This window comes from Carassius gibelio, chromosome B9 (assembly GCF_023724105.1).
Source record: "Carassius gibelio isolate Cgi1373 ecotype wild population from Czech Republic chromosome B9, carGib1.2-hapl.c, whole genome shotgun sequence".
NCBI classification, from domain to species: domain Eukaryota; kingdom Metazoa; phylum Chordata; class Actinopteri; order Cypriniformes; family Cyprinidae; genus Carassius; species Carassius gibelio.
In genome coordinates this window covers 29825842-29851331 of record NC_068404.1, presented here as the reverse complement: position 1 = coordinate 29851331, position 25490 = coordinate 29825842, and the positions used below count along the sequence as shown (strand labels likewise).

Here is a 25490-nt window from a genome sequence, read left to right as displayed (position 1 = left end):
GCATTGTATGCAGGAGCAAATATTAAGCATATTAGCAGCAGCAGTTAGCCTCTGTGTATATACAGCTGGAGCTAGCACTGTTTAGAGTATATGTCATTGCTCAGAGGACACGCTGACAGTAACGGACATGAAACAGGTTAAATCAAATTGTGAATCAAAAAGTGATTATCCCAGAGTTTCATTCATTATTTCTGAAGTTGATGTTGTCATTGTGATGAGTGTGTGGTTGTTTTCAGCTGCACGCAGCGTCAGAAGCACACGTTTATCGCAGTCATATCAATAGATCTGCTGAAAGCAATGCATTCTGGCTCATGAGAAAAATGCACAGTTATGTATTTATATAATCAGCACTTGTTCTGTCACCAGTGAGTGCACACAGGGTTGCCAGATTACACAGATTAAGTACACACCGGGCAGAAAGTGTGTCCTTAAAGGAGACTCTTATGCTTGAGCTTTGCATAAAAGACCCCATGACCCCAAATATTCCCTGCTTTGTTAGTAATGACAGGCTGAAGATTAAGCCTGATTTACACTTCTAACAGGATTCAGAGAGAGAAGCTCACTCACTCATGCACACTGAGTACTGTGTGAAACACCTTTTTTGAATCCGAATGAGTTTTTCAAACTAATCTGCAGTTGATTTGTTCTTTCTCCTGCATGGAGACTTTTTTCTGAAATAATCTCATGTTTATATTGAGAGGAAGCGCTAACAAAAATATGCTGATATTCTAACATTTGTTACAAAAATGTAACATTTGAATGTTCCCTCAGCGTTGAATTTTTATTTTTGTTTGTGTGTGTGTAAAAGAGGTTTATTATTAGATTTGTGAATGTAAAAAAAAAAAAAAAAAGTTTGATCATTTTGAAACTATTGTTAAATCTTCATTACTGAATACATATATATATATATATATATATATATTTTTTTTTTATCTCAGAAATCCATTTTAAAATTTTCTTAAGAATCCTATTTGATAATTTTGAAAACATTATGAGAATGTTACTTTTGAATGTTCTTTCAACATTAAAAACAGCCCTTTTTTATATTTACAGGGTTTTTTCCCTTTGGTTTTATGAACATCAGATAAAAATGTTGAAACTGTAATGAAGATGTCATTTTGGATTTTTTTTTTTTTTTTACATTCAGTTTTTCCAAAAAATTATTAAGAGTTATTATTATTTTATTATCATTCCAATTTGGTTATGAAAACGTTTATAAAACGTTACATATGATTGTTCTGTCAATGTATAAGACCCTCCTTATTATATTTCAACAGTTTCCTCTCAACATTAGAACATGTATCAAATATTAATAATGTTATCAGAACATTCTATTAGAATTTTAGGAATGTTTTGTTCTAACATTCACATAACCTTTAAAAACAATTATGGAAAATTATTGGAATGTTCTCAACATCTCAACAAATCACGTCTCAAAGTGTGCTCAGATTCGATAAATACTCAAAGATGTGAGTTTCCCATCAACATCAATTGATCTGAGATGCTCTTGCATTAGATTTATAGCATCTGAATCTGTTTTATTGAGGTCTGATTGTATTTCTTCTAGAGATTCAGTGAGAAACATCAGAGATGATTGTGTTGGGTGCGGCAGGATTGTCCTCGGGGTTTATTCTGAGGAAGTCACACACTTTTAGTTCTCCGGTATAAATGATTCAGAGTTTCTGTTACCTTGAACTTCCTCATCCACGTGAAACGGAGGAAACAGAGCAGGTTTGTAAATAAATGATTCACTCTTCCAGTGGCTCTGAGCAGAGAAATCCAGGTACAATAGATCCAGAAGATCCACAGAGTAATCAGAGCATTAATCAGAGCTCTGTGTAGAGCAATGCATGCTGGGAGTGAATTAGCAGTAATAATACACATCTCAGGACTCAGAAAGAAATACAAGGGTCTCACATGTTGAGGTTGTATTTTAACATCAACATAAAAATAATAATCTCAAATGCTAATACCTGTAAAGTCACCTTTATTTCTATTGAGGTTTACAGTGAACAGTATTGTATAAAGCACTATAGAAATATGACCTGACTGTATACACTACAGAGGGTTTGAAAACAGCTTCACATTAATAAACAGGAAAATGACACTGTCACTGATGCAAACTTCATTAATTATGATATAAATTAAAGTTGTGTGGATTTCCATTTATGCCACATTGGGGGGAAAAATGCTTTAGAAAATCAGAATTATGACGTGAAACTCATAATTATGAAATGAATGGTCGAAATGATTACTTTGAAAGAAATGATGTATGCTTATAGACATTGACATACTAATATGATAAAGTTTTATAAGATAGTCAAAAAAATATGAGATAAAAATTCATAATTATGAGATTCACAGTTATGAGATAAAAAGTTGAAATTAAGAGATAAAGAATCGTAGTTATGAGATAAAAGTCAAACTTGGGGGAAGTTACTTTTAAAAGTAATGCATTACACTATTGTGTTACTCTATAAAAAAAATTATAATTTAGTTATTTTTTCTGAAAAGTAATGCTTTACTTTTTAAATCTGTGCTGCACTTGATTGTTTGGTTTTAATATGAATAATTATGTTTTGTCAAATGTAAAAGCCCCTTAACACCAAAAGTGAAATGAAAGCCCCCCCCCCACCCCCCAGATATTATGTGTATCTAAAATCTTTTTTCAATTGGATCAAGGTCCCTATAAAATGGGATTAAATACACAAATCATATTTGTTTTATTTAATATATCTAATCATTGCATGGAGTTTGTGATTTTATTGATTTTGAGGAATGCACTGTGAGATCATGTTCACACACAACTCTCTGCTCTTCCTCCTGATCTCTGTCTCCATGGCAACACCAGAGCTGTCACTCAACACATGGAAACAAAGTGACTGTAGTTACTCCTTTGAAAAAGTAACTCAGAAATTTCCTTCTGGATTAAAAAGTAATGCGTTACTTTACTAGTTACTGGAAGAAAAAAAATCTGTCTATGTAACTGGCGTTACCCCCAACACTGAATAACAGTATTAATATTGTTGTTTAAGTTACAGACATGTATTTGCGTGACTGTTTTGCAACATGCAGAGCAAATGTTTTAGTGTGAGGAAGCCTCCTCTCTGTGCTCCAGGCTGTTTCTGATGATCGTTTCTCAGCTGTGTCTGCTGGACGCCTCTGGTGGATCATGTCTCAGGTCCAGACACGTCCAGACACGACTGAAGCAGCTGACGCTCAGAGCACACCACTGACTCACACAGCACACTTACAGCTCCAGCAGGCTCGTTCACATCTACTACAGTTCAGTTACACATTATGATGATCAACTTTCTCTGACCACACTGCTAAAACTGTCCGATCCTGCAGATTTGCTTTATTCAACATCAAGAAGATCAAGCCCTTTCTTTCGGAACATGTTGCACTACTCCTTGTTCAAGCTCTTGTTCTGTCCAGGATGGACTATTGCAATGCTCTCATGGCAGGTCTTCCAGACAATTCTATCAAACCTTTACAATTAATCCAGAACACGGCAGCAAGATTCATTTTTAATGAGCCCAAAAGAATACACGTCACACCTCTGTTTATCAATTATCAATAATTTATCTCTATTTCTCTACATTGGTGTTTTATCCTTTTATTTATTATACAATAATAATACATGTACTGCATTAAGCTAACTCAGACTTGTTCTAGCACAAAGTTGCTTTGGATAAAAGCGTCTGCTAAAGGAATAAATGTCAATCAGAGTATTTTCCGGTCATGGAGCATGAAATTCAAGCGTGAAATGTTAGAGGAACATTCCATTTGATCGGTTTGAAATGTTCTGAGAATGTTACATTCGAACGTTCTCAACAATTAAAGCACACATTTCTATATATTTACACAAGAACTTTGGTTCTGTGAACATAAGAGCAACATTCCTTTTTATATATTTGTTAATGTTTTGGGAATGTTACATTTGAATATTTAAAAAACGCATAAGTTTTTATATTTAAATAATGTTTTTGGTTATTTGGATGTTCAATTTCATTTTGAAACACTTTTTTATGCACATGTTAAATGAACATTCCATTTTATAATATTGAAAACTGATATTATTATTATTTTTGACATTCAAAACATCCCTTATGTAATGGATTAAAAACTTGTTTTTGTTTATGTAAATATTAGAAGAACATTCCATTCAGCTGTGGTTTGAAAATGTTATGCAAACATTACATTTCAATGTCTAAAAACACTATTTTTTACATATTTAAAGAGTATTTTTTGTTATTTGAATGTTCCATTTCATTATTTTAAAAACAAACTGTTCACAGCAAAAGCAGTTACTATAATCATAACTCTGTTAGTAATAATCTTATTTAATGTTCATTTGTTTCATTTTTTTAAAAACATTTGTTTATACATTCAAAACATCCAGTTTTTTTTATGTATTTAGAGAGTTTCTTCTTGGTTATCCATTAGAGATATCTTCCATGTTATCATTTTAAAAATGCTATGATAAAGTTACATGTGAATGTTCTCAATATTCAATACACCCTTTTTTATATTTATTGAACTTGTGTGGTATATCTTGGTATGTGAATGCTTCATGGTGCTTTGATCACCATGAAAATGTTATTTCTGAATGTTGTTTTGTAAACATTCAAAGGATATTTCTTGTTTACGCAAATGTCAGTGGAACATTCTATTCTATTCTATCATATAGAAAATGTTGAATGTTATTGAACACAGTATTAAAAAAGTTAGGAAAATATACAAATGAAATCAAAAGGTTGTTGTGAGAACTTTGCCCTCAACATTACGAGAGCATATATCAAATATTAATAATGCTGTACTCTCATTGCAAAAGCATCTCAAGAATGTTTTGTCCTAGCATTTACATAACCTTTAAAAACACATTATGGGAACATTCTCTGTAAGCAGGCCCATGATGCTTTGAGCGCATTGCATTATGGGATACTGTACTCATGATGTATGCTGCACAGTCGTCAACTTTTAAATACTATATGCAGAAATAGCAATAGTAAGTGTCAGAAACGGAGTTAATATCCATAAATCAGCAGACAGAGCTGTGAGTTAAGCTCCAGAGAAGATCCACATTTAATCCTCAGACAGAGAGAGTAAATCAGAAGCTACTTAAAGACTTCTGCACATGTTTAAGATCACGGATAGAGCCGGCAAACACGTGCACCGGGCTTTATGAACTGCTATAATTTATTATATTCAGAAGAACACACTGTAAAGGCCGTTCACTAAAGCAATAACTATTATCAGAACTATATTAGCGTATGTTCACACTAACACTTTTTTTTAAATGGTCATGTTTTAAATATTACCACAAATATATAACTCTATACTTTTATAGTTTATTGCCTTCCCAACTAACATGTTTTATGAATGCTATGAAAATGTTATTTCTGAATGCTTACATATATATGTATACATGAATGTATGTGCGTGTATATATATATATATATATATATATATATATATATATATATATATATATATATATATATATATATATATATATATATATATATATATATATATATATTTCTTTTTTTTTTCTTTTTTTGGTGGATATAAATAAAAAAAGGAGAACAATATTTTATAATTTTGCAAACATTAAAAAAAACAACAACGAATGTTACATTTCAGAATAAAAAATGTTCCATGATGTATGTTTTATTAACATTTTGAATCTGCTTTTATTTTTAAATTTTCATTTATTTTTTTAATTATTATTTTTTTTTGTTACATGTTTTGTCATCTTTATTATTATTATTATTATTATTATTATTATTATTATTATTATTAATATTAATATTAATAATTTTTTTATTCTATTTAGGTTATTTTTTTATTTTAGTTTAAGTTTACATTCTGAGAACAGTTAAAAACAGAAATGAACATTATTTTAATGTTACAGGAATATATATATATATATATATATATATATATATATATATATATATATATATATATATATATATATATATATATATATATATATTAGCATTTTCAGTTTCATTCAAATGTTTAATGTTCTTTTAATTTTACTAGAAGAAGATTTGTTTATAACTTCAGTAGTTTCCTTTTACCTCTGAAGTTATAATCACTGTATTCTCAGTCAGACTCCTAAAGCTGTTGCTGATGGCCTCCTGTCCTCCGAAGACAGTCTCAATCCTGAATCCTCTTTACTAGAATCCTAGTCCTCTTTAATTATTACAAGTATATCTAGATCTCTCAATCTCTTGAGAAAGTAACATTATGATGCTGTCATCTTTCTAAAGTCTCTTTCACCCTCCTGCAGTCCGGCTCTGAATCTCATCTGAAAATGCTCCTTTTGATTTGTCATATCACAGGGGATTATTCAGTAAATATTCATTTTGGTTTTCAATATTATTTCTATTAGTCTTTCTTCAATATAATAAATGATTAAATAAATAAAAAATATTAGCAAAATCCTATCTCAAGCCCAAGCATCTCACTGCAGGATCTGACAGCGATGTAAACAATCTTCCCAGTTAAACACTCACAGATCACTCAGAAAGAAGGACAGAGCATGTTTTCTGTTCAGTCAGATCATATTGTGTGACATTCATCTGATCTCCATCAGTCATGTGCTGGTGATCACGCTACAGTTTGATCAGTGTGTGTGTGTGTGTGTGTGTGTGTGTGAAAATCCTCATGTATTCATCAGTCTGATACTGAACCAGTCGGCTGAGATTCTCCTCATTATTCCAGTGAATGTCTCTTATTGTTTAAATGCATCTTCAGTTCGGTGACTAAAACACAGACACCTGAGGACAATGCTTAATTATGCTGAAATTATCTGGAACAGCTTGATTATTCTGATTAATCTATTAAACGTATGCTACATATTTAGTTTGTCTAACTTAATGGATTTTGTTGGTTGAAACGTTGTGTTAACTCACAAAGACTGATGCAAATCATTGAGTTAATTTAATTGTTATTAATTTAATACATTTCACATTTTTAGTTTAACCAAATTATTTGTTTTCACACAGAAATGAGTCCATATTAGTCTTTTCTTTGTGGATGTTTTAATCAAAAAGTCAAATGTAATATTAATACACTTAAAAAAAAAACATTATTATGACAACTGTCTTAACAACTATTTTATTTTTACTTAAAAAAAAAAAAACATTTATTTATATATTTGTTATTTTAGAAAAACATACTTACAATGTTTTGACACTGAAATGTTGTGAAATATGGATAAAAAATGTCTATTGTTCTTTTAGTCGTGAATTTTAAGTCTAATTTGAGTCGATCTGACCCACTTATTCATGGTTAAAAGAAGCTGCAAAGACCTCAAATAAAAGCTTTTTTTTAATTATTATTAGTTTGTTATTAGACACTTTCATTTTCACTTTCATTTTTTTGCACACTTCTGCTTAAATGATTAAAGAAATAGTTGCAACACTCACTGCAAAACATTGGTCAATTGTGTGAGGTCAAACATAATTGCACAATTAAATGATGTGAACGGTAAGTCTTTAACACTGGCACTACAGCTGAACTGACTGTAAATGTTCATTCATAACATAATGTTTTCTAGATCTTCTACAGCGTGTGTAAAGAGTATCTCAGACAGAAGCAGTGTTGTTAATGCTGGGTGATCTCTGCGTCTGCTCGCTGTGTAAATGTGACTCCTGTGGCCTCCAGTCTTCAGCGTGTCACAGATTCATTCGGTGTGTGTTTCTGATCTCAGGACCACGCCGTCAGCTCTCTCTGACCGTCTGATGTTACTGATTCATCATTACGGTGATGATTCTGCTGAAGATGAATCACTGATTTGTTGTTCTCTCAGCTGGGTTCATCTCAACAGTTAAATAATCTTAACACTTAAACACACAGCAATAAATGTGTTATATGATTAGTACCAGGTCCAATTTACTCTGGTCGAATTCAGTTTAACTCACCGATAGTCACACTATATAAAAAAGTAAACCTTTAATTGCAATACTTCTTGCATTACAAAAATTTGAAATTTCAGTGCAAACTCATGCATTTAGATTATATGACAAATTTCACTGAAATAATTTTTTTTTTCCCTGTTTTGTTATGTCAGGTGTATAAAGTATGGTTTTACACTGAACAAAATGATGAACACTTTTGTTTTTATTATATTATTTAAAGCGTTTCCATCATGTGTGTGTTTCTTACTTACATTTCTCCAGCTGAACTATTAAACATAGATGCTTATAAAACGCTGTTCTTGTGCTGAATTTAGCTCGTATCAGACTGAATGACTGAAGCTTTGACACGGTGAATACATTTCGTTTTTTAAAACATGATAATACTGTTGATTAGAACGTTATTTGAAGGTTACAAAAACGTTCTTACAATGCTCTGCCAACTTTTTTACTCAAAATATAACATTATTGGACGTTTATTTTTAATATTCTAAGAACTTTAAAATGTAAAATGCAACTTTAACATTTTCTTGCCATGATAAGAGGTTCTACTAATTACATTTTGCCCAAAATATGACATTAGTTAAACGTTCATTAAAAATGTTCTAAATGTCTTCTTGATTGTTTATTTATGTTTATTTTTTTTATATTCCAGGAATATATAAAAAGGTTCAGTTTTGTTATTGTGACAACAATGTAAAGGTTCCCAAAACATTTGTTACAGCATTTTAATCACTTCATTTTTGCCCAAAATATAACCTTTATTTTCAATATACTAAGACAACTAAAATGTCTAGTTATCTTTTATATTGTAAGATCCCTAAAATGCTCTGTTTCCTTGCCATGATTACAACCTTACAGAGTTCTACTAGTCTTATTTTTGCTCAATACTATTGAAATGTGCATTTTGTTTTCCTTTCTTTTTTAATTCTGAGAACCTTAAACTGTCCAGGTTTCTTGTCCGGTTTAGAACATTGTTTAAAGGTTATAAAAATATTTCTTACAATGTTCTACCAACCTTTTCACCCAAAATTGTTACTTGAGCAATGATTTTTAACATTGTAAAAAAAATTGAATGTTTAGTTGTAGTTGTTTTTCGTCATAATTAGAAAACTGTTTAAAGGTTACAAAAAAGTTAAATATAAATGTACTCAATGTACTTAAATGTTCAAGTACAAATAACATCATAAGAACATTTTGAGTGCTGTATGTTGTTCCAAGAACATTTTCTCTCAATTTTATGAGAATGTACCCCAAATATTAATACATTCCATAAACTTTACTTTAAGAACAATTTTGTCAAACATTTATATAACTTTTCAAAAACATTAAATTTTTAAGAATCAAAGCAGCGTTTGGAGGATTTGACGGAGGCCAGACTTCTTAATGAAACTGAACATGTTTTATTATTATTGCAAACATTGATAGACAATATTCAGACAGGATGACTGAGGCTTTATCACTCTTTCATCACAGAGAAAAAAACGAGTGTTGGTATCTTCACCAGTTATTGCATGAGAATTGGCTCAGAGAAGAGGCTCATGGGTAATCATGTCTTTAACAACAAACAAACATTAGCACATTAAACGACTTCAGTAAGAAAACACTGAACATCTTCAGGATCACAGTGACTACAGAAATACATTTACGCCATAATCATCAACATTAGACTCCAGTTATGATGAATAAAACCTGCTGAATCTCATATCTGTCTCGCTTTGGTAAAATACTCCAGAAATGTACATATGGATTCATAAAATGTTGCAAAATAATTTTGTCGCTTAAACACAGAACAGATTTTATACTGTATGCTGTAGCTTGTTTGCAAGAAAATGCTGAAAATAAAAGCAACAAATTTCAACCACATATATTTTAAATTCTTTCTTCCATTCGGCCTGAACTCACATTTAATAAAAGTAAATGTCAAGTATTAAAAAAATCTAACAAAACATATAAGAAGGACACATTTAACCTCAAAATTAAAAGAGAAAAGGAACATAAAAAATAATACTAATAAATTTGAGACATTAGTCCCCTCAAAACACTGATGTAATAAAAAATAAAAGTATATATATAAAATACAGTTTTTATTTATTTACTTTTTTTAAAGACCAAGTACTATCATGATATTAAAATGCTTTACAATCCCGGAAAGTATCATGAAAATGTCACAGTGTTAAATTAAATTAAATTAAATTAAATTAAATTAAATTAAATTAAATTAAATTAAATTAAATTAAATTAAATTAAATTAAATATATTTTATTGACTTTCTTTTTTCTGTTATTATTTCTTGAACTAAATATTTGTATTTTTATTTATTTTTATTTTATTGTGAGATTTACCTGTGCAGTGTCACAGTCGCCTGCACTGAAAATGATACTTGATAAAGTGCATTTCATATGCAAGATCATAGAAGCATGTAGCACATCTCTCATTTAACAGTGCAAATAGTTTTAACAGCTTCTGAAACATGAAGATGAAGCATCATCTGTGATCAACACTTCATCCTGAAGAAATAAACTGTGTGTGAACAACACACACGACACTGACATCAGAGTCCAGAATATTAATAACACACACAGTAATTAATATCACACAGCAGACCTGAATTACAGCATGAGTTCAGAAACAAACAGATGCAGATTTAGGTCAATTCAAAAGTCTTAGTTCCAAGATTCAGCTGCTTTCTTTCAGTTTCTTAGATTTCCAGAGAAACGTTGACAGTGAGACACGGGAGAAACCTGTTTGTGTTTGTGGGACTAAATTATTCCTTTAAAGTTTTGTAGCATTTTGCATTTGGCAAACATGTTAAACATGAGTGTGGGGGAATACAAATATTTGCTCATCATATACTGAGTTATGCTTCTGTATTTTAGTCTTTTGAATGAAATGAAGCATTTGTTCAGACATCATGTTTGAGAGGGAATCATCTGTAAATCTGTGTTATACTCACTGATGTGATTCAGAGGACATCCTAGCTTTCTTTCTCTAAATGTGAAGGTGAAATGAGTTCTGAACGTGATAATATGATGTGTTCATGAACTGAAGCACTGTGAATGAATCTCTCAGACTGTACAGTAAATCAGACGCATCTTCATTTCATTGTGAGAAACTGCATTCATGACACTTGGTGAAAGGATTGATAACTTAGTTACCAGTGTTAATAAATGTAGCTATTGATTGAATATGGGTGTGTTTGATCATACTGCGGTTCACAAGAGTGATGTGCAGTACAGTGATTCACCACAGTAAAACACTACAGTAATCATTATGAGAGTCAGTTAAGACCCAGCTAACAAAAGACTAACAGCTAACCACATTAACTAAGTTGTGAAAACATAAAAAAAAAAAAAACAATTATGTGAAAATGTTAATTTGCACTAAGAACGTTGCTTTTTGGTTTTGCAAGCATTGGAGGAACATTCCACTCTATCATTGAGAATACATTGTGAAAATGTTGTATTTAAATGTTCTCTCAATGTTTTAAACCCCCATTTCTTTCTGGCTATGCAAATGTTTGAGGATTGTTATGTTCTATCATTATGAAAACATCATCAGAGTGTGATATTTGAATGTTCTCTCAGTATTTAAACACAGTTAATGTAGTTATATATGCATTATTAGATTGCTATTAGAGCAGTGGTTCACAGACTGGTGACAAGGGGAAGAAAACACTCAAATCTACCCTTCATTTAATTACTTCGCATAACTTTTAAAAGAGCATGTGTTTGTCACAGGCAAAATATATAAGCATGTGTCTGCTCTAATGTAAAAAAAAAAAAAAAAAAAAAAAAAAAATGATGCCTTATTTTCATATTTCGGATATATTTTCATATCCAAGTATAAATTCATATTAACCACAAATAAGGAAATAAATGTAGAGTTGCACTCTCTGTTTGCTCATGTTCATTAATTAGAGAGTAAACAAGTGCAAACAGGTACACTTAAAACAATAGGTTGCATACAAATGATTTGCACATTTTAAAAAATACTTACAACTCATTTTGATAATGTTACGAAAATGTTGCATTGTTACTGATGAATGTTATCGAACATATAACGTACTAATAACATCATAAACACACTCTGATAACGTTCTATGAATGTTTCCTCCCAACGCTAAGAGAACGTATATTTAAAAAGTTCCATAAACATTATTCTAAGAACACCTGTCTTTGGAAGGTTTGCAGTTATCTGGGGAACACAAGTTTCTTCTTTTTTATGAATGATTACGAAGACAAGCGTATTGTTTACTTGAGATAACAAACAGAGAATGAGAGCATGATATAATGGAACGAGTCGGTCATGTGGAGATATAACAGATCAGGAGCCCAGAGAAACACAGCAGCACTTACAGATCAGGACTGAAGAAGAAGCTTCACAGTGATTCTCCAACAGAAGAACCATGAATGACGTGACTCCTCACAGTTCTGCGGTGTGAGATCGTGAGTCGATCATCCTTCAGTGAACGAGCTCTGAGTCCAGCCTGAAGATCTTCATCTCCTTCAGACATGTCACATCCAGAGACTGCTTCAGATCGTCTGGAGTCTGGAGATCAAACACAACGATCATCAGTCTCAGTCTGCTTCAGGACTCCAGCTCTCTCAGACAGACTTCAGCACTAGACTGTTTAAAGATCTCTGTTTGAGCTGTTTAGCAGATTCTGAAACACTGCTGATTGGCCAATGTCTTGTTCAATATTTTTAGAATAATAATCATAATAAAAACACATTACCCTGTATTGTATCATAATACTTTTATAATAAAAAATATTTTCCATTTTAATAATAATAATAATAATAATAATAATAATAATGTAGACCTTTATTATGATACAATCAATAATAAAAATAATAAAAATAATCAAGAGCAGTCAGCACATAATGAATTATCCTGTTATAATAATAATAAATCCCCTTACAACAACAACAACAACAATCATAATTATTAGTATTATTTTGTTGTTATTGTTATTATACTTATTTATAATAATAATCATCATCATAATGTAGGTATAGCAATAATGAATTAGTATTTTTTATAATATATTATAAGAACAATAATTAAATGATGGCAACAATGATAATAACAATAATTTAGCCATTATAAGGACAATATATAATATTGTTATTATTATTATTATTAATATTATTATTATCTTCATCACCATAACATGGGTGTAAGAATAATAATTTAGTACATTTATTATAATATATTATAAGAACAATAATAAATTACAACAATGAAAATAACAATAATTTAGCCATTATAAGGACAATATATAATATTGTTATTATTAATATTAATATTATTATTATTATTATCTTTATTATCTTTATTATTAATACTATTATTATTATTATTATTGTTGTTGTTGTTATTATTATTATTATTATTATTATTATTATTATTATTATTATTATAGTGAGTACATTTACTAATTTCATGAATGAATGAAAAATTCAAAGTTACAATATGATGTGAGTTTTTTATTATTATTAGTGGGTATATTATCTAATCAATTTAATGTTGAGTTTGTGTAAAAGAGAATGAAGGCAACTAAAGTCCAATAATCTGTGGATTCACATCCCTGAACTCAAACTCAGTATAAATGATTGAGTTTGGGAAGATTGTACCAGAAGTATATATGGAGAATAAAAGCAGTATTCAGTATTCATCAGCCAGAAGCTGTTCCTGTTAAAAATAAAGCATGAGCTGGCCTACTTCTGCCTCACACCAATCATTATCTCTTATTAAACACAGAGACACAGTCCCAGACACAAGGACAGATGAAGGACAGAGACAGAAGAAAGAGATGATTTCACCCGCTTCACGTGATCACACTTCACTCCTTCACTGATCCACTCTTCTGCATCTACACACACGTCTGATACATGAGCGTTTAACAGATGCACGACTTACTCTTCAGTGGCACGAATATAAAAAAGACAGTTTAGTTTTTTTCTGAACTCAGCACTTGACATTGTGATGCTTTAGTTATTTCAGTATTTATCAGGTATTATTATTTATTAATATTTTTGAATAGTTTTTATTTTTACATGTTATGTTTTCATTTTAGTTTTAGTTACAGGTTTAGTTTTTTTTTTTTTTTTAGTTTTTCTTTATTTTATTTTTAATCTTTATTTTAAATACTTTATTTTAAATACTTTAGGTTTACTTATTTTAGTACATAAAGTAACTGAAGCAAATGAAATTTGTTTCCTTGAATGAAAAGAGTATGTTTTTTTTTCTCTCTCTTTTTTTCTTTTGTGTGTGTGTTAAAGTAAATTTTATGTCATCACATAATATATATATATATATATATATATATATATATATATATATATATATATATATATATATATATATATATATATATATATATATATATATATATATATATATATAATTATTTTAATATTTTGTAATAACATGATTTTTCATGGTTTTAATTAACTTTAATTTTATTAAGATTTTAGTTTTATTATTAGATTTAAATTCAAACAATAATTGAATTGAAAGCTTGATTTATTTATTTTTATTTTTTGCTTCTTCTTCTTCTTTTTCTTCTTCTTCTTCTTCTTCTTCTTCTTCTTATTATTATTATACAAATATGTTTAGTGGGTAAATTACCTAAATTACTGGAGATTATTTTTATTATTATGTTAATATTTGGTTTGTGGAAATGACAGTGATAAAGAGACTGATCCTGTTTTACAGAAAATGCTAATCTAAAGCAAATTAAGAATGACTGCTGAGAATAAGGAGATTTTAATTAATAATAATAATAATAAATAATAGAAAAAAATTAAAGTAAAATGTCCATGCAGATGAGTGGCAGTCTTCGGCTCTGATTTAACACCCAGCTGAAGAAACACAGAAACGCTTCACACTCAGGAGAAGACTGTTGGGACATGAAGCGGTTCTGAGGAGCTCGACTCCCCGAGGGCTTCACAAACAGAACATGACGAGCTGTTCTGCTGGAATCACAATCTAGAAAAACCCCCGCTGAGTCACTGATGAATCACCATCAGACACATTCACAAACAAAAGCAAGTACGTCAAAGAGAAATAAAGACTGCTTTCGTATCAGCCCTTATTTTCAAGACAATTAAACATCTAGTCCCATAAAGTCTCGTTATAATAATGTGAATAACTGCACAGAACTATATATAATATTGGAAGAGTACTACATATATATATATATATATATATATATATATATATATATATATATATATATAAAATCAGGATCATTATTAGAAAAAAAATTGCTAAGGAAGCACTTTTCAAGTTGAAGTACTAAACTAAAATTAAATAAAACAGGAAAACAACTACAACTTTTAAAAAGAATTAAAAAAATAAACACAACAAAATTACCTAAATTTGAACTAAAATGAAAACACACACACAAACACACACACATATAAAGTGTTATTTTAGTATCATTGGGATACTATTAATTATTTTTGTTAATATTTTTTGTTTTTCATATTTTCTGCTTTCATTTAAATTTTTACTTTAATTTTTTCTATTTTTAGTTATTTTAATACATCAAGATAAACTAAATGAGAATGATAAATGTTGCCTTGAAAACCTTATGCCTTATATATATATATATATATATATATATATATATATATATATATATATATATATATATATATATATATATATATATATATATATATATATATATATATATATATATATTAGGGGTGTAACGATACGCGTATTCGTATTGAACCGTACGGTACGACGCTTTCGGTTCGGTACGCGGTACGCATTATGTATACCGAACGGTTCGTTGGAGTAATTAATTATATTTGAAAAAAAAAAAAAAGAGAGAGAAAGAAATATAATGATATGCGTTCAACAAGGTAGCCCAATAACCCAAACAACGTAACAGGCAACGCCCCTGACACTCCCGAAGAAGAAAAAAACACCATCTTATATGTTTATGTTAGGCTACTCAGCAGGCGCTCGCTCACTCAGTACGCGCTGAAGGCTCGTTGCAAAATAGCCAATGCGTTTAACAGACTAGAAATGAGAAGATCCTCCAATAACCAACAGGTCTGGTGTTTGGGTGCACTTTGGATTCCCTTTAAGCTATAATGGTGATGGCAAGAGAGTGGTGGATAAAAAAACAACGGTATGTCGCATCTGCAACATGACAGGGTACACCAGCGGGAATAAAAAAAAAAAAAAAAAAACACCAGCGGGAATATCTGGGATATATGCGTCAGTACTATCTGGGAAAAGACGAAAAAAAGGAGAAACATGCACGCAGCAAACTATCCCTGCAGCATTTAGACACTATAGCTTACAGGGAATCCAACCCAAACACCAGACCTGTTGGTTATTTTAGGATCTTATATTTCTGGTCTGTTAAATGCATTAGACATTTTGCAACGAGCCTTCAGCGCGTGCTGAGTGAGCGAGCGCCTTAGGGGCCGTTCACATATCGTGCCTAAAAACGCATGGAAAACGCTAAGCGCGTCTTTCTCCTGAGGCGTCTGTCTTTGCTAAGCAACAATGACGTGCTCTCTCCACGAGACGCGGAAATTTCAGCGAAGGATAAATGGATTTGCAGCTCTAAAAATCGCTTGCAGTAGCTCTGCTACTAAATTTATTTCAAAATTGCAATCCATATACAACTATGATCAGCTGATCCTTCATCTTGGCTGAGCTCTCAACGTTGTTACGGGAAAGGATGAAGCTGATTGGTTGGTTCTTGTCACATGACCCGCGGTGCGCTTGCGGCATTCTGAAAAGTTGAGATGTTTTTACATTTTGCTGTATCTAAAACGTATCGAACCGAACCGAACCGAACCGTGACATCAGTGTATCGTATCGAACCGAACCGTGAATTTTGTGAACCGTTACACCCCTAATATATATATATATATATATATATATATATATATATATATATATATATATATATATATATATATATATATATACTTTGCATTTATGTCTTATTTAAAAAAAGTATAGGGGTCTAAATAGAACTTTAATTGAATATATAAATAAATAAATAAATTGTTAATTAAATTGTATTATTTACAAACGACAATTGTAACTTCAGCAAAAAAAGAAAGATATACAAACGAAAATTACACATATTAAATAAAACATTTTAAAATATTAAATATTATCAAAACAAACAATAATAAATTGCAGTGGTTATCTGCAAAAAGTGTAAATAGCAGTATTTTCTTAGAGATTTGCTGTGTATTTATAGCCATCTTCCATTAACAGTGTGATAAAACAGCAGGATTTTCTGCTGTTCATACTACTTCTATCAAACAGTGTCAATTATCTGCACCTCAGTATTGTACTAAATTACTAAACAATATGCAATAATAACATATTGTGTGATTTCATTAATAATGATTATAATAATAATAAAGGATGTCACCTTGTTGGGACAATAACGCCCTCCCTACACCTACCCTAACCCTACCTGATACACTATATATATATATATATATATATATATATATATATATATATATATATTTCCTTCATTTTTATTGAAAATAAATGACTTTACAAAATGACATGAGATTTGAAAAGGGACAAAAAAAAAAGTTTTCGAACACAGGTCATTGGCGTCAAAATGATGTGGCACTCGCTTTATCATCAGCGCCACTGAAGCTGTTGTTTGCTATTAGTCTTTTGTTGTGTTGACTATCCCAATCACATGTAGGTGGGCGGAGCTACTGCAAATAACTTCTGCCAACAAGACGGGCGAATTGCAATTAGTGCAAATAGACACTCCAAAAATCAATACAGATATATGTCATCTGCTGGAGCTTTCCAAATTTAAAAAGGCATACATATATCATGATAATATGATAATTAAAACATGAATTAACAACGACCAATCAGCAGCTCTGGGTGTGAATGAATGTATTCTGGTGGCCCTCGAGTGACTCTCACATGTGAAATACAGGATGATGAGGAGTGTACTCACACACACACACACACACACACACAAGACTGCAGCGCTGGGAGTATCATGGTCAAGTCAGCCTGAGCTCATCAACAGTCATCTATCAGACCGCAGAGCTACAAACAATCAGCCAGGGATGGGAAGGTTACTTTAAAATGTATTTCATTACAGATTACAAAATACAAAAAAAAAAAGTATTTTTCAATGTATTTTGTTAGATTACTTAATTTTAGTAGCTTAATCTAAATACTTTGGAATACTTAAGGTTAGGGGCATATTAACTTTGTGTTGTTTTTGTTAACCATTACTAGTCCAACATCTATAGAAATAAAACTAGTACTTTTTTATGTAGTAAAGTTTCCTTGTGCTCTGATGGTTTGTGAGGATGTAGGTGTTTAATGTGTTTGGGGTCTGAAGGTGGAACAGGGCGTTTGTGCTGCAGGAGGACTCAGAACAGGATTTATGAAGCCATTTCTCCAGCGTTTATGATGTATGATATGAGGCATGACACGACTAACCAATCACCAGCATCACATGTGACACACAGCATACCACACCTCTCGCTCCGGGCCAGACGAGCGGCTCTTATCTGTGATTTATTTCAGCATCGCTGCGCTCTAGATCTGAAGATATCGTCTGGCTTCGGGTCACTGATTTCCACTGCAGACCCGTGCTGTGTTTTTCCACTCACATGCTGAGAAGATCCTTCATATGGGCGTCAGCGGCGAAGTGTCCGGAGGATGAGACGCTGATGACCCTCGAGCATGAGCCATCCTTCCCAGAATGCACCATGCTGTCCAGCAGAAGGCGGGTCAGCAGAAAGTGGCCTAGATAGTTAGCGGTTAAATTTGTCTCAAGTCTGTCTCCAGTTCGATGTTCGGGAACCAGCATAACAGCTGCTGAGATACAACACAGAGCACAATTTCACAGAAATATTAGTAGTTTAACATCTACTAGTCCAACTTCTACAGTACTACTCTAGTCCAACACCTAGAGTACTAGTCCACCATCTACTAATCCATCATCTACAGTATTAAATCCAACATCTACTAGTCCAATATCTACAGTATTAAATCCAACATCTACAGTATTAAGACCAACATCTACAGTATTAAGACCAATTTCTACAGTATTAAGACCAACATCTACAGTATTAAGACCAATTTCTACAGTATTAAGACCAACTTCTACAGTATTAAGACCAATTTCTACAGTATTAAGACCAATTTCTACAGTATTAAGACCAACTTCTACAGTATTAAGACCAATTTCTACAGTATTAAGACCAACATCTACAGTATTAAGACCAATTTCTACAGTATTAAGACCAATTTCTACAGTATTAAGACCAACATCTACAGTATTAAGACCAATTTCTACAGTATTAAGACCAACATCTACAGTATTAAGACCAATTTCTACAGTATTAAGACCAACTTCTACAGTATTAAGACCAATTTCTACAGTATTAAGACCAATTTCTACAGTATTAAGACCAACTTCTACAGTATTAAGACCAATTTCTACAGTATTAAGACCAACATCTACAGTATTAAGACCAATTTCTACAGTATTAAGACCAACTTCTACAGTACTAGTCCAACATCTACAGTATTAAGACCAATTTCTACAGTATTAAGACCAACTTCTACAGTACTAGTCCAACATCTACAGTATTAAGTCCAACATCTACAGTATTAAGACCAACTTCTACAGTATTAAGACCAACTTCTACAGTATTAAGACCAACTTCTACAGTATTAAGACCAACTTCTACAGTACTAGTCCAACATCTACAGTATTAAGTCCAACATCTACAGTATTAAGTCCAACATCTACAGTATTAAGTCCAACTTCTACAGTATTAAGACCAACATCTACAGTATTAAGTCCAACTTCTACAGTATTAAGACCAACATCTACAGTATTAAGACCAACTTCTACATTATTAAGTCCAACATCTACAGTATTAAGACCAACTTCTACAGTATTAAGACCAACATCTACAGTATTAAGACCAACTTCTACAGTATTAAGACCAACTTCTACAGTATTAAGACCAACATCTACAGTATTAAGACCAACTTCTACAGTACTAGTCCAACATCTACAGTATTAAGTCCAACATCTACAGTATTAAGACCAACTTCTACAGTATTAAGACCAACATCTACAGTACTAGTCCAACATCTACAGTATTAGTCCAACACCAACAGTATTAAGACCAACTTCTACAGTATTAAGACCAACTTCTACAGTATTAGTCCAACACCAACAGTATTAAGTCCAACATCTACAGTATTAAGTCCAACATCTTTAGTATTAAGTCTAACGTTTACTAATCCAACTTCTACTAATCCAACATGTATTAGTCCATATACCCATTTTATTTAAATATTTAGGGAGACTGCAAGCAAACAGTTTTGTCAATTTCATTCTCAGTTCTTTATATTTTTATTTTGGAAAAACCTTGATTTTGTATCAGCACAAGCAATTAATGCATAATCAAGGATACAATTACTTTTTATTTAATATATTATTATTATTATTATTATTAAATTATTACTATTAATAAATACATTAAATGTATTGTTGCTATTTGGATTATTATTATACTTAATAAGAATATTTATTTAAAAGCATTATTTTTATAATTAAATATTTGCAACATATAATCATATAAATATATTACAAATATTTAAAACGTATAATCATACAAAACACTTTATGTATATAGAACATTGTTATTGTTCCTATTATTAAACAATCATATTATTAGTGTTATTGTTTTTATTATTATTATTCATGATTATGATCATGTTTATCCTCACATCTGAAGATCACGGAGGTGTTCAGAGACACACACATCAGTGCTCCTCACAATCAACCGCACTGTTCAGACACTCTGAGCACATATAATCAGGATTAAACTGATATAAATAGTGTTTTAATCAGAAATGGGTCTAGTAACAATCGACTGACGTCATTCTGACTGCCTGAGGTGACAATGACCAAAATAACAGCAAACTACTGCACCGTGACCCAAAAACGCCTCTGTTCTGATCTGATAGCAGGACAAACAATAAGAAGCAGAGAATTAGGGACAGAAAAGAAGACACTTCCCATAGCTTCTGTTCTCAGACTCCAGGTCATTTACAGACATTTGTCTCATCAAATAGATTACACATTTTGAGGAAATGTTCATGAGGAAATCCCATTTCTGCTGTTGTTCAGAAATACACTGTTCTTAATTGTCCTATTATTTCATGTTAATCATTTTATGTATTATTGGGTCTGTACAATTCATTATTTACATTTATGCACTTGACAAATGTTTTAATCCATAATGACTTTCAAAGGCATTGTATTCATAGTAGGGCTGCATAAACGAGGAACACAATCAATTGTGATTTTTCAGATAAAAATTGTGTTTATTTTTTGCATTATTGACACACTGTTTTCCTAATTAATGGTGTTCAGTTGCTTTGACGCAATGTATTTCATTTAAAGCGCTATATAAATAAAGGTGCCTTGACTTGACTTTATGGTTGAAAATGTGATTTAGAAAAATCCAGGTTTGTTGTGTTGGGATGTGCAATTTGGCTAAATTATATATTATACGGCTATTAAATAACAATAATAATTAGAAAAAAAAAAACAATTTCAAAATAGAAATAAAATTAAGAACTATTATGAAAAGTGTTTAAGGAAAACAGTATTATTAACAATAATTTACTGTAAACAAAACCTACAAAACTGCAATAATTCATGGCTATAATTCAATAATAAAATTACTAAAAATATATATTTTAAACAGATATTTACATGTAAATCAGATGTTTCAAATTGTAATAATATGTTACTATTTTACTGTATTTTTGTTCAAATATTTTTGTAAAAAAAAGTCATTTTTTACAGTGTAATCTGGATATGTAATGTACAAACCTGATTCCAAAAAGTTGGGACACTGTACAAATTGTGAGTAAAATTTACAAATCTCATAAACTTATATTTTATTCACAATAGAATAAAGATAACATATCAAATGTTGAGAGGGAGATATTTTGGCAAATATTAGCTAATTTTGGATTTCATGAGAGCTACACATTCCAAAAAGTTGGGACAGGTAGCAATAAGAGGCCGGAAAAGTTAAATGTACATGTAAGGAACAGCTGGATGACCAATTTACAACTTATTAGGTCAATTGAGAACATGATTGGGTATAAAAAGAGCCTCTCAGAGTGACAGTGTCTCTCAGAAGTCAAGATGGGCAGAGGATCACCAATTCCCCCAATGCTGCGGCGAAAAATAGTGGAGCAATATCAGAAAGGAGTTTCTCAGAGGAAAAATGTCACCGTGCCATTCGCCATTGCCAGGTAAAACTCTATAGGTCAACGTTTGCAGACTGTTATAAAAAGAAGAGAGGATGCCACACAGTGGGAAACATGGCCTTGTCCCAACTTTTTTTAGATTTGTTGATGCCATGAAATTTAAAATCAACTTATTTTTCCCTTAAAATGATACATTTTCTCAGTTTAAACATTTGATATGTCATCTATGTTGTATTCTGAAAATTCCACATCATTAGATTCTGTTTTTATTCACAATTTGTACAGTGTCCCAACTTTTCTAGAATCAGATCTGTATACAACAACAACAAAAATGATACACACTATTGAATGTAGAAATAAATGTGTTATTCATTTGTGCTGCATTCAGAGTCAGACTTCTGCGGTTTGAGCTCGAGCTAAAAGCGTATAATCGAAGCATTCGCTGCATTACGGAGGCACAACGTTCCTTATTTACTTCACAATGACTTCTGTTATTATTCTGGCTATCGCTGAGATATTCAGCTGGACCCGAAGGGCGTCTGGCACACGTTTAAGCGACCTTCAGAGGACATTGATGACAGTGAGCTTCAAAAACACAGTGTTATTCTAACAAAACAGAGATGTTTTCTGCTGGACACATGTGGGGAAGATTTCCTCTGTTTCCACTGAACTCTGCTGATGTGTGTTCCTCAGTAAATTGCTGCTGTTGGAAACAGCTTTGCAAACAGACAATTGTAAACAGCTTGAAGTGTACTGCTAGTCCACAGGAAATAAAAACAGGTTTGGGCTCGTAATCTTTCATCAGAAGGAAATAACTCTTCTTTTTTGGTGGTCAGCATCAAATCGTTATTTTTTTTTTTTACAAGCACATGACAACACTTCTAACATCCAATCAGTTCCACGAGGATATGTCCCACATTATATTTTGACAGGTTCACCTGGGAGTTTTATTTTCTTATCTCTACAGTTTTAATTAAATGTAAATTTTGTAGAAAAATTTATTGCGAAAATACATACTAAAATAACTAAAACTGACATTAAAAAGTTAATAAAAAATAAATAGACATTTAAAAAATACAAAAACACAACTAATTAATAAAATAAATTAGAATAAAGAAATAATGAATGAATTAATAAAATAACCCTGTTGAAAACCTTTTTTTTTTTTTTTTTTACTTTTTTAACACCCTTGTCAATAAAAATTAATCAATCCTTTGAGCCACAGTGTTTTATTGTAATCAAGCAATCAGTTGTTAATTTTGTTGTCATTTGTGTTTGGGTTGAAGAGGATTAAATTTTTTCTGTAAATTTAGTTATCATCATCACATTACACTAAAACTTGGAAAAATTACTTTTTGTACTTTTTGGGGATTTTTATTTTTTGTCTCCATTGATCTTTTGATTAAATATTGCCAAAATTATTGCCAAATAATGTTTTTTTTTTTTTTTTTTTTTTTTTTAAACTGAGGTGCATAAGTTGATATTGAGGCCCACCATCAATCTGCTCCTAAAACAAACACTAAACCTGTGCTAATCGAAAGAAAACAAATTGATAAAAATATTAAATCCATTATTTGGTGATATTATAGCATGATGAGATATTTACAAGCAACTTTTAAAAAGTCAGTAATTATTTGACTGTAAACTCTAAGGCAAACAGCTGCAAACAATGTAAGGGTTAAGTCAGTGAGTTTGCAGCATAAGAAAATCAAGCAGTAGCCAATGAGAGTAACAGGAAGTATCTGTTTTGCATCTTATTTGCATATTTCCAAACAAGGTAATCCTCTTTTTACTCTCATTTCCTGACTCTTATTGTAGAACAGGTCTATTTCAAACACCACACTAATGATAAACTAACCCCAATTGTATCCAAAATAACTACATTAAACACTTATCTAACAGATGGCTACAGACCTGTCTCTTTCCTTCCATTCATAGCGAAAACTCTCGAAAGAGTTGTTTTCAACCAGGTATCATTGTTTCTTTCATAGAACAACAAACTTGACGCTAACCAGTCAGGTTTCAGGAGTGGCCATTCAATGGAGACTGCACTACTGTCCTGTGAGCCCTGTGGATTGCAAAAGCTGATTACAACTCATCAGTTCTTATTCTGCTGGATCTATCTGCTGCTTGTGACACTGTCAGTCATCAGATCCTCCTGTCTGCGCTCTCATCACTGGACATCACAGGGATTACACTTTGATGGTTTGAATCCTATCTTACTGATAGGTCTTTTAGGGTGGTTTAGGGAGGGGAGGTATCCAAAGCACATCTACTTATCACTGGGGTTCCTCAGGGATCAGTTTTAGGACCCCTCCTCTTCTCCATATACACAACATCACTGGGTCCCATTATACAGGCACATGGATTCTCCTACCATTGCTATGCTGATGACACACAGCTCTATCTTTCACTTCAGCCAGATGATCCAACGGTAGCTGCACAGATCTCAGGCTGGCTGGCAGACATCTCGGCATGGATAAAAGAATATCACCTACTGTACAGCTCAACCTGGCAAAGACTGAGATTCTTTTCTTCCCTGTCCATCCAACTCTACAGTATGATATCGCAATCCAGCTAGGTTATTTTAGTAATTAAAACTAAAACCATTTTTAAAAATCAATAAATAAACAAATATAATACAAAATAAATAAAAAAGTTATTACTTGAAATAAAATAAACTTTAATTGAAATAAAACGAAATATATAAATATTTCATATTTAGGTAAAAATATTTAAAGGTAAAGTTACAGAAGTAACAAAAATTATTTTATTTTGAATTTTGAAAAAGTGATGGAAATGAGTGAAATCTTAAAAAAATATATTAACTTATAGGAACTGATTTATTTACACATACATTCAATTCTTTATTAAACTTCTTTCAGCTAGTTATCAAGGCAACATATGCTATTTTATTTAGTTTAACTTGATATGCTAAAACAATTAAATCTAAAACTTAAATGTATAAAAATAGACATAAAAACTATTTTTAAAAATCACAAAAACGCAACAAAATTACTAAAACATTATCAAAATTTAAAATAGAAAATAACTATTATGTTTTAACTGAACTGAGTTAGTCTTCTCATGCGTTGGATTTGAGATTATTCTAAAGGTATCCCTCGACAAAGCTTCATCTGGAGCAGATAAGAGCAGGCAGCTGTAGATGCACAATCTCTGTGTGAAGATCGCTGGAGGGTCTGAGCTCTTCAGAATAAGATCCTGTCTGAACAGGTTCATCAGCAGCATTAAACACTAACA

At 31.4% G+C, this 25490-nt stretch overlaps 1 long non-coding RNA gene across 1 annotated transcript in view; it reads right to left on the bottom strand.

Annotated features, from left to right (window-relative positions):
- Nucleotides 1-11801: 11801 nt before the first annotated feature.
- Nucleotides 11802-25490, bottom strand: part of LOC127964995 (uncharacterized) — a 20330-nt gene continuing 6641 nt past the window's right edge. Inside the window, exons 2-3 of the long non-coding RNA XR_008155231.1 lie at nt 18456-18794; nt 11802-12485 (exon numbers count right to left, since the gene is read on the bottom strand). This is a non-coding gene — a long non-coding RNA (uncharacterized LOC127964995). The remainder of the gene's footprint in view (nt 12486-18455; nt 18795-25490) is intronic.